Below are 14,944 nucleotides of genomic sequence, written 5' to 3' on the forward strand. Positions count from 1 at the left end.
ATATATATGTGCTTACGCTAAAATATATGTTTATGTTTACATTATTATATTAAAGTATGAAGAATCTTTGAAAAGTGATTCAAATTTTTTATACTTCATTAAAAATTTTCGCAATAAACAAAATCATTTAATTTTAAAGAATCAAATGTTATACGTGCGAAACACGTTCGGTTAAACTAGTTATATTAAAAGTGTAAAGGGCCTTATAAATGTTGTTTGGACCTTTTGACATTCATTAAAAGAGACCGCAATAGATAAAATTATCTTTTCACTTATAAAAATGTTAGAATGAGAAAATTTAAAAAGTACCAATTTTTAAAAAGTTTTGAGTGCGTAATAAAAATGTAACCAATGATTTTGTAAAGATTTTAAATATTTAAAAAGTAATTGTATCACAAATATGGTTCAAATTGATGTGTCTCTCTGCATGACAAACGCAAAAGTGATAATCGATCAACCACTTGAAACTTCTAGTGTAAAATATATATGTACTATATACTAAAATATATATTTATGTTTATATTATTTATAATCTGTATCTATAATCTATATTTATATCTATATCTATATCTATATCTATCTATATTTATAATATATTAAAAGTGTGAAAACCCTTAGAAAAGTGATCTAAATTTTTTACCCTTCATTGAAAGTGGAGACTTTAGACAAAATCGTCTTTTTATCTTTTTTCCTCAAATTATTGATGAATATATTATTTTTAAATAATAAAGATGAATATAATAATTAAATTTAATATCTTTTGAGTATGTAAAGATGTAGAATTTATTTATTAAACTTAATCTTTACCAAAAATATTTTTAAAAGTCGATCGACATTCATCTACTATTTGTAAATTGCAACAAAATAATACAATGATAAAGATATCAAAATAATACAATTAAATCTAATCTTTACACACAAATTTTCTCAAAGTCGTTTAACACTCATCTACCACCTGTAAACAATAACAACATAATACAATAATAGAGATATAAAAATAATACAACTAAACCTAACTTTTACATAAAAAAGTTCCTCAAAATCGACCAAAACTTATCTATCACCTGTAAACTGCAACAAAATAATACGATAAAAGTGATATCAAAACGATACAATTAAACTTAAAGTTTACACTCAAAAAATTTTCAAAGTCGATCGACATTTATCTATAAATTGTAAACTACCACAAAATAACAAACCAATAGAAATATTACAATAATACAATTAAACCTAACCTGTACCTAAAAAAAAAATTCAAAGCCGACCCACATTCATCTAGCATCTATAAATTAAAATTAAAGAATAAAATAATAAAGATATCAAAACCATACAACTAAACCTAAACTTTACATAAGAAATTCTTCAAAGCCAACCGACATTCATCTATGACTCGTAAACTATAAAAAAAAAATATAATAGTGATCACAAATATTTGATTTTGATCCAACTAATTCTTGTCTGAGCGAAAATTTTGACCCTAAAAAATAATTTTGAATGAAAACAAAGAAGATATATATACACACATATTGAATTCTATTATGCTGACAAAAATAGTGAAAAAGTTGAGGGTTAGAAAATCAAGCATCCACCATCTAGATATGCAATCGAATCAAGTTAGATGAGCATCAATCATATTCTCTCAATAGGCAAATCGGTTTGTTCTGTAGTTCAACGTACATCTCAATATTTATAGAAGTATTCTATTAATAGAGTCCTATTTTAAGAATATTTTTCTAATTGAACAGTTGAAAGAAAAATATTAATTAATTCTCCTATCATATATTTTAGAAGTCAATTTTATTTTAGGAAGTCTAGTAGAAAGAAAAATATTAATTAATTCTCCTACCATATATTTTAGGAGTCACATATATTTTAGAAAGTCTAGTTAATATAATAAAAATAATTAAATAATAAATTAAAAAATAGTTAAAAAACTGTTTTGTCTAAAGAAGAGTCTTTTAATGAAGGATAAAAAGTTTAAATCACTTTTTTAAGGCGTTCACACTTTTGATATATTATAATACAAATATAGATTATAGATATAGCTGTTATGTTGCGAGTGGGATACCAAAGCTAATTCTACTTTTCCTAATTAGTATCCTAATTTACACTTAAAAATATAGCTACCATACGATGTGTATATATGTTTGAATTTATGTTTGAATTTAGATTGGATTGAATTAATTATGAGAAGACCATTTAAAAATAGAGAAGCTTTTAGAAAAATTAAAGAATCTTTAATTAGTAATTATTCAGAATATATAAGTCTAAATAAAACAAAAGAAAATCCACAAAGATTAGCCTACCTAATTACCTTAATATCTAGGATTGAAGCAAAATTAATAATCCATTTAAAACCTAGAAGAATGAGACACATACCACCTAATTATGATAAAATTAGATTTAGATATCCACCAAGATATTATAAAAATGGTTTTAATGAATAAAGTACAAAAATACAAAGAATTAAAACAAATTATTTTTCAAAAACGTAAAGAATTAAAAATAAGAATAGAAATACTACATTATAATATATTTGTTGGAGTTAGTGAAAACTCAATAACTACACAAAAAGATGAAATATCAAAATTAGAATCACAAATAGACAGTTTAGAATATATATATATCAACGTGAACTATTCACAATAAAATGAACAAAGAAGAATTTATAATAGATGAAAAAATATATGAAAATCATGAAGGATTAAAAATAAAAATAGTATTTTCTAATCTAGGAAGAAGATATAAGAAAATAGGTGAACATTTATATTTAATGTTAAAAAAAGAAGAATTAAAATTAGAAGATAAATTGACAGCTATGGTAAGAATAGAAAGAGAAAATGAAGAAATAGATAGGAAAAAGGAAATAGAAAAAATTAAACAACAAACTACAGAAGAAATACGAAAAATAGAAGAAACTAAAAATAGTAGGATTGCTGAATTAGAAAAAGAACTACAAATGTTAAAAGATTTGTATGAACAAAGACAAAAGGAAAAGGAAGAAAAAGATAAAGAACAAAAATTATTAAACGAGATAAATCAATTTAAAGAAAAATTAGAAATAAAAAACAAGGAATTAGAAATAAATAATATAGATGTTGAAGAGACAGATAATTATGATTCAGAAGATAGTGAAACATATACAGAAATATTAACAAACACAAAAAATTTAGAAATCAATGAAAAACAAGAAGTAATTAATAAAGAAAACTTAGAAAATATCAACACAAAAATAAATACTCTTGATAAAAAAGAAGATAAAAATATAATACCTAGAACATCAGAAATAAGAAAACCTACGTATTATAAGAATAAGTTTAAAAGATATAATCTAAAGAATGAATATGACAAATGGACACCAAAACAAATAGTTAATAAAAATTATAACTTTTTAGACTTAAACTGTGTAATAGATACAGAAAAAATAATACAATTATGGATAGGATATATGACAAAACAATTATTAGATACTAATATAAACATAACAGATGCATCAGAATATATAGAAAGAACACTAATAGGAACAGTGAAATTATGGTTTTCAAATTTAACTGAAAATAGCAAAAAAGTATTAAGAACTAATAAACCTGTAGAAGGAACATCATCAACAACAACTAAACTAACACCTATAGAATTATTAAAAAAATATGAAACAGCTATAAAAGATGAATTTGGTAGTATGACAACAATAGAAGAAGAACAAGATGAAGAAAAAGATACAAATAGGAATTTAATGTTAAAATTAGCAATATGTAATATGTGTTATATAGATGAATATACTTGCGCATTTAAAGAATATTATTATAACGGAGCATATAATATAGAAGAAAGTAAAGAAATAAGAAAATTATATTTTAATAAATTACCCGAACTATTTAGTTCAAAGATAATAAAGAGTTGGGAAGAAACAAAAATAGTAGATACTTTAGGAGCAAGAATAAAATTTTTACAACATTGGTATAGAAACTTATGTGAAAAATATAGAGAAGCATTAAAAATGGAAAAAACATTGATAAGAAATTTAGCATGTTGCAAAAATAAAATAGCACCCCAATTCGGATGTGAAGAAAGATATTATAAGAAAAAAAAAGACATAAGAAATATAAAAAATCAAAATATAAATACAATAAACCAAGAAAAAGATATTATGTAAAAAATTATAAATACAAAAGAACATATAGAAAAAAGAAATCTATAAAAGAATTTACTTGTTATAATTGTGGAAAATTAGGACATTTAGCTAGAGATTGTAAATTATCTAAAAATCAAAAAAATAAACAAATATCAGAAATAAAAATAGATAATACAGAATATATGCAGATAGATTATATAGATTATGAATTAGAAAGTGAGGATAGTATATAGTGAAATAGATGAATCAAATGACTGAAGAAGATATAAAAATAATAACAAAGGAAGAATATTTAAATGATGAAGGAACAGAATAAAAAATAATATTTGACAGTAACATATTTGATGAAATAAAAGGAAAAGAATTAGACTTAAGTGTAGAAAAAATATTTAAAATACCAACAATAAAAAATATTTTTACTAGGGAAAAAGATGAATATTATGTAGTATGCCAAAAGGAACATGTAATAGACTGTAGATATGCAAAAGGTAAAGCTAGTATACCACTAGTAACAAAAAGAATAGTTAATAAAGAGATAAACGATATAAAGAGTAGAGGAGACCCAATAAAATATGTACACCTTGGAGTTATAGAGATATTAATAAAAAAGCATGTTTTAGAGAACGAATAGATACACCAATAGAATTATATTTAGCAGATGATAGAATTATAAAACCTATAGAAAAAAGCATAATAACTGCCGTAAAAGGAAATCTAATATACCAAAAATTTAAATTTATAATAAGTGCAAATTATTCAGTAGCGGTAACAGATAAAAATATAGATAAATCATTAGTATTATATTGGAAAATATCAGGAATAGAATTAACCCCAGGGAGTAAAATATTTACAGCAAGATGCAAAAATTTATATGTATTAACAACAAAACATAAAATAACAAGAAAAAATAAGATTAACAAAATACAAATAGAAAGTTCATTCGAACAAATTGTAAAAATAATAGATTATAATGATTATAGCTATAGAGACATAGATATAGAAGAAAATTTAGAAATAGTAAATGATAGAATAAGTACAACGAAAAGAATAGCTGATGAAAAACCAGAATCATCAAGCTCATAAAAAAGAACAAGTTATGAAATAAATTCAACAAGTAATTTAAACCAATATTATATAACAGAAAAAATAAATGAAAAAGAATATTTAATACTCTTAAATACAGGACAAGAAGAAAATTATATAGCAAAATATCTAGTAAAAATGAAGAAATAAAAAATGATAATGATATGTGCCCAGATCTACCAAGAAGTTTAATAAATAGTAAAAATATAGCAAAAAAAAATAATAATAGGAATTAGAAAAATAAAAATAGAATTTGAAGTAAAGGAAGAAATGCAAAAAGCAGATATAATATTAGGAATAAAATGGCTAGAACAAGTAAAACCATATAATATAGAACATACACAATTAACCTTAACATATAATAGAGAGAAATTATTCTTAAGAAGAGCCTTAACATAAAATGAAAATATATATATTAATGAAGATAGTAGTAGAAGGATATTACAGTAGATATTATACGCCTATGATAGATACAGGAGCAGAAGCTAATTTATGTAGATATAATTGCTTACCAGAAAGTAAATGGGATAAATTAAAAACACCAATTATAGTTAAAGGTTTTAATAATAAAGGAGGCTTAATTACTTATAAAGCTTGGAATGTAAAAATACAAGTATGGGATAAGATATTAACAATAGAAGAAATTTATAATTATGAACTAACATCAAAAGATATACTTCTAGAAATGCCGTTTTTAGATAAATTATACCCACATATAATAACTAGAACAGACTGGTGGTTTACAACACCATGTAAACAGAAAGTAAGAGCAAAACGAGTTAATAATAAAATAAGAAAGAAAACTGATTGGATAAAAAGAAGTGAAAAAATTACACAAAAGTTAGAAAATATAAAAAATACTGAAGATACAATAAAACTAGTTGTATTTTCGATAAATAAAATAGAAATAACTATATTTTCAATAAATAAGATAGAAATAATTAAGAAAAAATTAGAATAATTATATGGTGAAGATCCATTAAAAGGATGGAAAAAACATAAAACTACTATAAAAATTGAATTAATAGATAAAAATAGCATAATAACCCAGAAACCATTAACATATAATTTTGACGATTTAAAAGAATTTAAAATGCATATAGATGAATTATTAGAAAAACAATATATACAAAAAAGTAATAGTAAACATAATAATCCAGCATTTATAGTAAATAAACATAGTAAACAAAAAAGAGAAAAAAGTAGAATGGTTATTGACTATAGAAATTTAAATGCAAAAACTATGACATATAATTATCCAATACCAAATAAGATATAAAAAATAAGACAAATACAGGGATATAATTATTTTAGCAAATTCGATTGTAAATCAGGATTTTACCATTTAAAGTAGAAGAAGAATCTAAAGAATTAACCGCATTTACGGTATCACAAGGATTTTATGAATGGAACGTATTACCATTTGGATATAAAAATGCACCCGGTAGATATCAACATTTTATGGATAGTTATTTTAAATAATTATCTAATTGTATAGTATACATAGATGATATATAATTATATACAAAAACTAAAGAAGAACATTTAAAATTATTAGGACAATTTATAGATATAATAGAAAAATCGAGAATAAGTCTAAGTGAAAAGAAAGCTGAAATTATAAAAAAATCAGATAGAATTTTTAGGGATACAAATAGATAAGAGTGGAGTAAAAATGCAACAACATATAGTACAAAAAATAATAAATTCGAAAGAAGAATTAGATACAAAAAAGAAATTACAATCATTTTTAGAATTAGTAAACCAAGTAAGAGAATATATTCCAAAATTAGCAGAAACTTTAAAACCACTACAGAAAAAATTAAAAAAAGATGTAGAATATAACTATAATGAAGAAGATAAAAAACAAGTTCAGAAAATAAAATTACTTTGTAAAAAATTACCAAAACTACAATTTTCAGATGAAAATAGAAAATATATATATATAGTAGAAGCAGATGCTAGTGAATGTAGTTATGGAGGAGTACTTAAATACCGATATGAAGCAGAAAAATTAGAACACCATTGTAGATACTACTCAGGTACGTTCAATGAAACAGAAATAAAATGGAAAATAAGTAGGAAATAATTATGTTCATTATATAAATGTTTGTTAGCATTTGAGCCATATATTGTATATAACAAATTTATTGTACGAACAGATAATACACAGGTACGCTGGTTGTTAACTAAGAAAATACAAAATTCAGTTACAACAAAAGAGATTTGGAGACTAGTCTTGAATATATTAAATTTCACATTTATAATTGAAGTAATTAGTAGTAAAAAAAATGTTATTGCAGATTACATATCAAGACAAAGCTACACAGACTGATATAATAAAAGAAGATACTCTAGAAAAAATACTCAACACCCTAACTACGCTTTCAATGAAAGTGGACAGTATGAGCAATAAGATAGAAAAGCTAAAGACTAATGAAGATAAACTGAAGTCTATAGCTACAAATCAGCTAACTCAGCAGTGTGCAGACCTATGTCGATCGGAAGACATTAAAGTTCCAGAGCTAGAAGGAGACGATGGGACACTCCATAAAACCCACAACTCTTATCAATCTACTTCTGCAGGTACAAGCAGAGGAGTTAGTAGACAAAGATATCAGAACATGAATATGAATAAGATATTTGAGAAACCATTTATACCAAAAACACAAAAAGACCCCTTGCTCATACCCCCACAAATTACCACATACCGAGATAGTCTGAACCAAGATAAAAAAGTTTACAACTATACAACCCAAAAATACATAGAAAATATCTACAGAGTACAAACTTTCCTAAACCTTAACCCCAAAGCTACAAATATCAAAGAACCAAACACAAATTATATAACCCAAAAATTACAAGGTTACAACAAGCTAATTGCACTACCCAAAACCAACCCAAGCTTAATAAAAACTTGTTTTGACTATGGATTATTAAATACCATATACACCCAAGACGGAGAAGAACTAACAGCTATTGAAGAATTACATAAAATATTCACTACCTATAAAAGGATAACCAAAGGAAATCTATTTTATATAAAGTGTTATACTGCACCGGCAAAGATATTATACGACGAAATAAAACCAGTTATACAAGTTGTAAAAATAGGATTAACCAGAGATATGATTATACCGGAAGATATTATGCAATAGCCAGAGATACCCAGAATTGAGATACCTGATTTCTACGCAAATAAACGACTCATTGGACTAGCTACAATTATTCAAGAATTAACAAATAATTATACCAATGGAAATCCAATATGGAGCTATTATTCAAGAGAACATCAGATGATTTATTCAAATTCAAAATAACTACGACAAACAAATATGGAAGATGTTAGGCAATGGATAATGACATTACTTAACCCAGAAAAATAATCTACTGCAAGAGCAATTAAGAGAGGATTTATTTCAGACGGATTATTGACAAGATATTGCAAGATAATTGGACACAAATATCCAGACCATCAATGTTCAAGATGTAATGGAAAAGATAATATTATCGCAGAAGTCCACCTAGAATAAAAGAATCAAGAAGATAAGCATGCCAGCTGGAAGATAAGATAAGAAGCAATAATAGAGATATGGAAAAGCAGCAGATACGAAAACGAGAAGATATCAACGAAGTAATAATAGAAGATAAGATATTAAATACATTTTACGTAAAGTTGTTGTATAGATTTTTAGCCTTTTAGACTTTTTAGGCTATAGTACTAATAATTCTTGTAGCCTTTTTAGGCTATAACACTAATAATTCTTGTCTCATTAGGAGAATTTTTTTTAGAATTTTAGAAAACGTGCAAGAAATGTAAATACTTTTGTAAAAATTCATTCTATAAATAAGAGGAACCGAAAGCATTGCAGAGCAAGCCTTCATGTGTTGAAGCACAAATACTCTCTCCTGTCCGCAACAAATATTTTGCTTAGCTAATTAAAAAACAGATATATTTCAATAGAAAAAGCTATGGAGGAACAAACCTCAGAAATATCAAACCTACCCAAACAGGTATATTTATTTATGATTATGAATAGCTAAATTCATAATTTCCAACAATCATGGTATGATAAAATAAATTCATATTAGCTACTTTATAGTAGAATTATTCGAAAAATAATATGTTAAGAAGTTTATTAGCAAAGTGGAAACGGAGAAAAATCCCTAAGAACTATGACATCCTAAAGGTGAAACCAATGAGGCAAGAAGCCATGGTGGGGAGTAACCAGAGTAGAGGCACTGTTTAAGGGAAAAGTATCCAAATTATCATGCTAATAGTGACCGAAGAACATGTTATTTAAGAATAATCTAGTATATAGTAATGTAAGATGACCATATTTTTTTATGTATATGATTGGAGGGAATATTTTGAAAATAACAATTTGATGAAAATGAATAATTATTTATCTGATGTGATGGTAGATAAATTTAAAATATTTATTTTGTATGCAGTTAAGGATATACAAGTAGTAGATATAAGAAAAATCATATTAGAAAAAATATTTGGTAAATATTATATGACTAGAATAAATTACATACCATATCTACCTAACTACTCTTACAAATACTTATCATGATAAATTACATATATCTAGAAATTTTGGAAAAAGATATGAGAAACATACAGTTAATAGAAAAACAGGTGAAAGTAAATATAGACAAATACATGAAAACTAAAGATATAAAATATATAGAATTTCTTAATGAAAATATGCAAGAACTACTAAGACTAAGACAAACAACTACAAAAGATTATAATAAAATATTTAGTCAATTTTAAATAATAGATAATCTTAAAGTCTTAATCTTATATATACTTAGAGATATAGAAATTATAGATATTAAGAAAATAATATTAGAAAAAGTATTAGACTATGAAATTGAAACTATAAATTGGATAGCACAGTTATACCTGGATAATTACCCAGAATGATATTATTAAGATTAAGAGATGTTAGAATATATTAGAAAAACTAGAGAAAATCAAGATAATATAAATAAAGAAATTATTTATAGAAACCGAATTAGAAAAATAATGGAGAATCTAAAAGAAAAATTAATATGGATAGAAGAAATCTTAGAAAATTTAGAAAGAAGTACATGTGATAGTTTATATAATTTAAAAAACTCACTACGAGAAGAACAACACAAGATAATAAATAACATTGAAAATCTAGAATTAGATATACATTACAGTACATCTAGGATAAATTATTATATAGAAATCTGTAACTCTGCAATTACCACAGGATAAAATAATAAACTACACAAATTAATGAATACATCTTACGAAAAGAATAAATCATTAAAAGATATTGAAACAAAATTTAAGAAATATCCACGCACAAAGAAAAATAGATTCATTATACTACTAATAGATCTATTTCATAAGTTAGGTATCCGCATAGATCCGCACCCCTCGTATAGATTTTAGGAGTTTAGTCAATATTATAAAAATAATTATATAAAATTAAATAAAAAGGTGAAAAGGCGATTTTATCTAAAGTAAAGACTTTTAATGAACGGCAAAAAGTTCAAATCACTTTTCTAAGGGTCTTCACACTTTTAATATATTATAGACCCTTAGAAAAGTGATTTGAACTTTTTGCCCTTCATTAAAAGACTCTTCTTTAGACAAAACTGTCTTTTCACTATTTTTTTAATTTATTAGTTAATTATTTTTTATTATATTAACTAGACTTCCTAAAATATATGAGACTGCTAAAATATATGGTAGAAGGATTAATTAATATTTTTCTTTCTACTAGACTTCTTAAAATATACGGGACTTCTAAAATATATGGTAGAAAAATTAATTAATATTTTCCTTTCTACTGTTCAATTAGAAAAATACTCCTAAAATAGGACTCTATTAATTAAGAAAATTCTTCTATAAATATTGAGATGTACGTTAAATTAGAGAACAAACTGGTTTGCCTATTAGGAGAATATGATTGATGCTCATCTAACTTGATTCGATTGCATGTCTAGATTGGTGGATGCTTGATTTTCTAACCTTCAACTTCTTCACTGTTTTATCAACATAATAAATTCAATAAGTGTGTATATATATCTTGTTTGTTTTCATTTAAAATCATTCTTTAGGGTTAAAATTTTTGCTCAGACAAGAATTAATTGGATAAAAATAAAAAATTTGTGATCACTATTATATTATTTTTTTATAGTTTACAGGTCGTAGATGAATGTCGGTTGACTTTGAAAAATTTCTTTTGTAAAGGTTAGGTTTAATTGTATTGTTTTGATATCTTTATTATCTTATTGTTTTATTTTAATTTACAGATGCTAGATGAATGTGGGTCGGCTTTGCAAAAAAATTTAGGTAAAGATTAAGTTTAATTGTATTATCGTAATATCTCTATTCATTTGTTATTTTGTATCAAATGTTTAATATTGTCTGTTGTATCTCAACTAATCTCTTTCACAACGAAAAAGAATAAAGCTAATTAGAAATTCAAAAATTTAATTATACCACATAAATTAAGACAAAAAAAATCATTTGAAAAATTATAAATCTCTATACATTAGCTTCAACATATAGAAGTATAAACTTATATGACACAGTGTTTGAAATACTCATTGAATTGTTTATATATTTTTAGACTTTCATTCAAAGAACCCCCATGATGTTTGAAACATCAGGGCATAAAATTGTTAACAAAATCCATAAAATAATGAAAGTAATTACATCAAACTAACACACAATAACAAAATATAAGGTAGAGTTGCATTTTGTTGTTAATCTGCATAATTGAATTCAACATTTAACTATAACTTTATATGTTGAATTCAACAAATAAGTTTAATTAAAGATTCGACTATAATACTAAGAAATAATATACTCAAAATTAATTAAATAACATAATTAAGACCAAGTCACAATTAAATAAAGAATAAAAGAGATAAACCTTTGATTTTCTTGGCTGTTTTATTCAGCGACAATGTGCTTGGTTCGTGCATTTTTTCATCAAAATTTTGACTTGAAAGAGAAACACATGGGAAAATTCATTGTAATACATTGTTAATTATGCATAATTCATATATAATCTTTAAGATCATTAATTTAAAAAATTAAGAACAATAGAAGTAGAAGAAGATGCCCGTTTCTTGTTAATTTTTATCCAAAATATTACTTAAATAGAATTGTAGAAATTACTTTTTATGTAAAGTAAAATTCTAATTAAATTAAAAGTGTTAATGCATATATAATCTTTGAGGCCATCAATTTACAAAAATTAAGAAAGATGGAAGTAGAAGAAGATGTATGTGTCTTGTTAATATTTATTCAAAATATTACTTAAATAAAATTATAGAAATTATTTTCTTATATAATATAAAATTTTAATTGATATAGAAGTGTTAAATACTATAATTTAGATCAATTGAATTTAAAAGTGCTAAATATATTGTGTATAATTTAATTAGGAAAGAATTCAATAAGTAAATTTTTTTTGGTATAAATATTAAAAAAATCAAGAAAAATAGAAGTAGAAGAAGATGCATGTTTTTTGTTAATTTTTTTATTCAAAATATTACTTAAATAGAATTGTAGAAATTACTTTTTTATGTAAAATAAAATTTTAATTAATTTAGAAGCGTTAAATACTATAATTTACACCAACTGAATTTAAAAGTGCTAAATATTTTGTGTATAATTTAATTAGGAAAGGATTCAATAAGTAAAATCTTTTTTGTACAAATGTTAACTACAATCATGTTGAGCTTATAAACGAAAACGTATTTTACATATGCTGAAGATGAATTATTTAAAAATTTTACCTTATATTTTAATATTTCTTATTTATTAACTTTTGTTGTACCTCTTACCATATATTTTAGGATTCATTGATAATTTTTTTAATACCTCTTACCATATACAATTCCTTAATTTTTAATATTATAAAGATAATAACTAATTAATAATTTGAGAAAAAAAGAAAAAAAGATGATTTGTTCTAAAGTCACCATTTCAATGAAGGGTAAAAAATTCAGATCGCTTTTCTATAAAGGTAAAAAGATGATTTATTTTTTATAAAGGCTCCTATGATGTAGAGCAGATATTCAAAACATTTCTCTCGATTTTGGATGTCTGGCCAGTAGCGACTGCATCTCAACGTATGTAAAGTCATCGACAGACACTCAAATTTATTGCGAAAATTCACTTAGGCCCCTAAACTAAAGCTTGTTCCTATCAGACCCCTAAACCCCCCGAATTTTGTTTCAATTGGGCATTATTTTCCCTATCAGCAAAAAGGTCAAAGTGTATGATGCACACACGCGATGACGTGGAAAAACGAGCTAATTGGAAGCTAACACGTGGCATTGTGGGCCCAATAATTATTAAAAATTAATTATAATTTTTTTAAAAAAAGTATATAAAAATGACGTGGAGGAAATTATTAAAAAATAATTCTATTACAAATTTTTTTGAAAAATGAAATAAATTATTAAAAAATTAATTTTTTAAAAAAATTAATAATTAAAATAAATTATAAATTTTTTTTAAAAATGAAAATAAAAAATGGAATTGAGGATATAAATTATGAAAAAATAATTGCAAAAATATTTATAAAATAAAAATAAAAAACTGATGATTTAAAGAAAATTATAAATTTTTTTAAAAAATTAAATAAATTATTAAAAATATTTAACAAATAATAAAGTAATTACTAAAATAAATTATAAAACTGTTTAAAATGAAAATAAAAAATGTCATTGAGGATGCAAATTATTAAAAAACAATTCTAAAATTATTTTAAAAATAAAAATAAAAAAATAATTATTTTAAAAAATTTATAACTTTTTTTGCAAAATGATATAAATTATTAAAAAAAAATATTTTAAAAAATTAATTACTAAAAAAATTATAAAAATTTTTTAAAAATGAAAATAAAAATGACATTGAGGATATAAATTATGAAAAAATAATTATAAAATTATTTAATAGAAAATTAATAACTGATTATTTTAAAAAAATATAATTTTTTTTAAAAAAATTAAATAAATTATTAAAAAATTATTTAAAAAATAAAAAATTATAAAAAATTTTAAAATGAAAATAAAAAATGGCATTGAGGATCCAAATTATGAAAAAATAATTATAAAATTATTTGAAAAATAAAAATAAAAAACTTATTATTTAAAAAAATTTATAAATTCTTTTTAAAAATCAAAAATATATTATTAAAAAGTTATTTTAAAAAATAATTATTAAAAGAATTATAAATTTTTTTAGAAAAATGAAAATAATAAATGGCATTGAGGATACAAATTATGAAAAAATAATTATAAAATTATTTAAAAAATAAAAATAAAAAACTTATTATTTAAAAAAAAATTATAATTTTTTTAAAAAAATGATATAAATTATGAAAAAATTATTTAAAAAATTAAAAATTAATTATTAAAAAATTATAAAACTTTTTAAAATGAAAATGAAAAATGGCATTGAGGATCCAAATTATGAAAAAACAATTATAAAATTATTTAAAAAATAAAAATAAAAAACTAATTATTAAAAAGAAATTATAAAAAATTTTAAAAGATGAAAATAAAAAACAGATTTTTTTAAAATTAAGTTTTATTAAAAAAAAAATAATTGGGGCCCTCTAATGCTTTTTGGGGCCTTTAGTGTTTACAAAAAAAAAATTGTTATTAAAAAAATTTTGGGGCCTCAATGCCACTTGGCAACCTTTTATTCGTAAATTA

This window comes from Capsicum annuum, chromosome 3, assembly GCF_002878395.1.
Source record: "Capsicum annuum cultivar UCD-10X-F1 chromosome 3, UCD10Xv1.1, whole genome shotgun sequence".
In the NCBI taxonomy this organism is placed as follows: domain Eukaryota; kingdom Viridiplantae; phylum Streptophyta; class Magnoliopsida; order Solanales; family Solanaceae; genus Capsicum; species Capsicum annuum.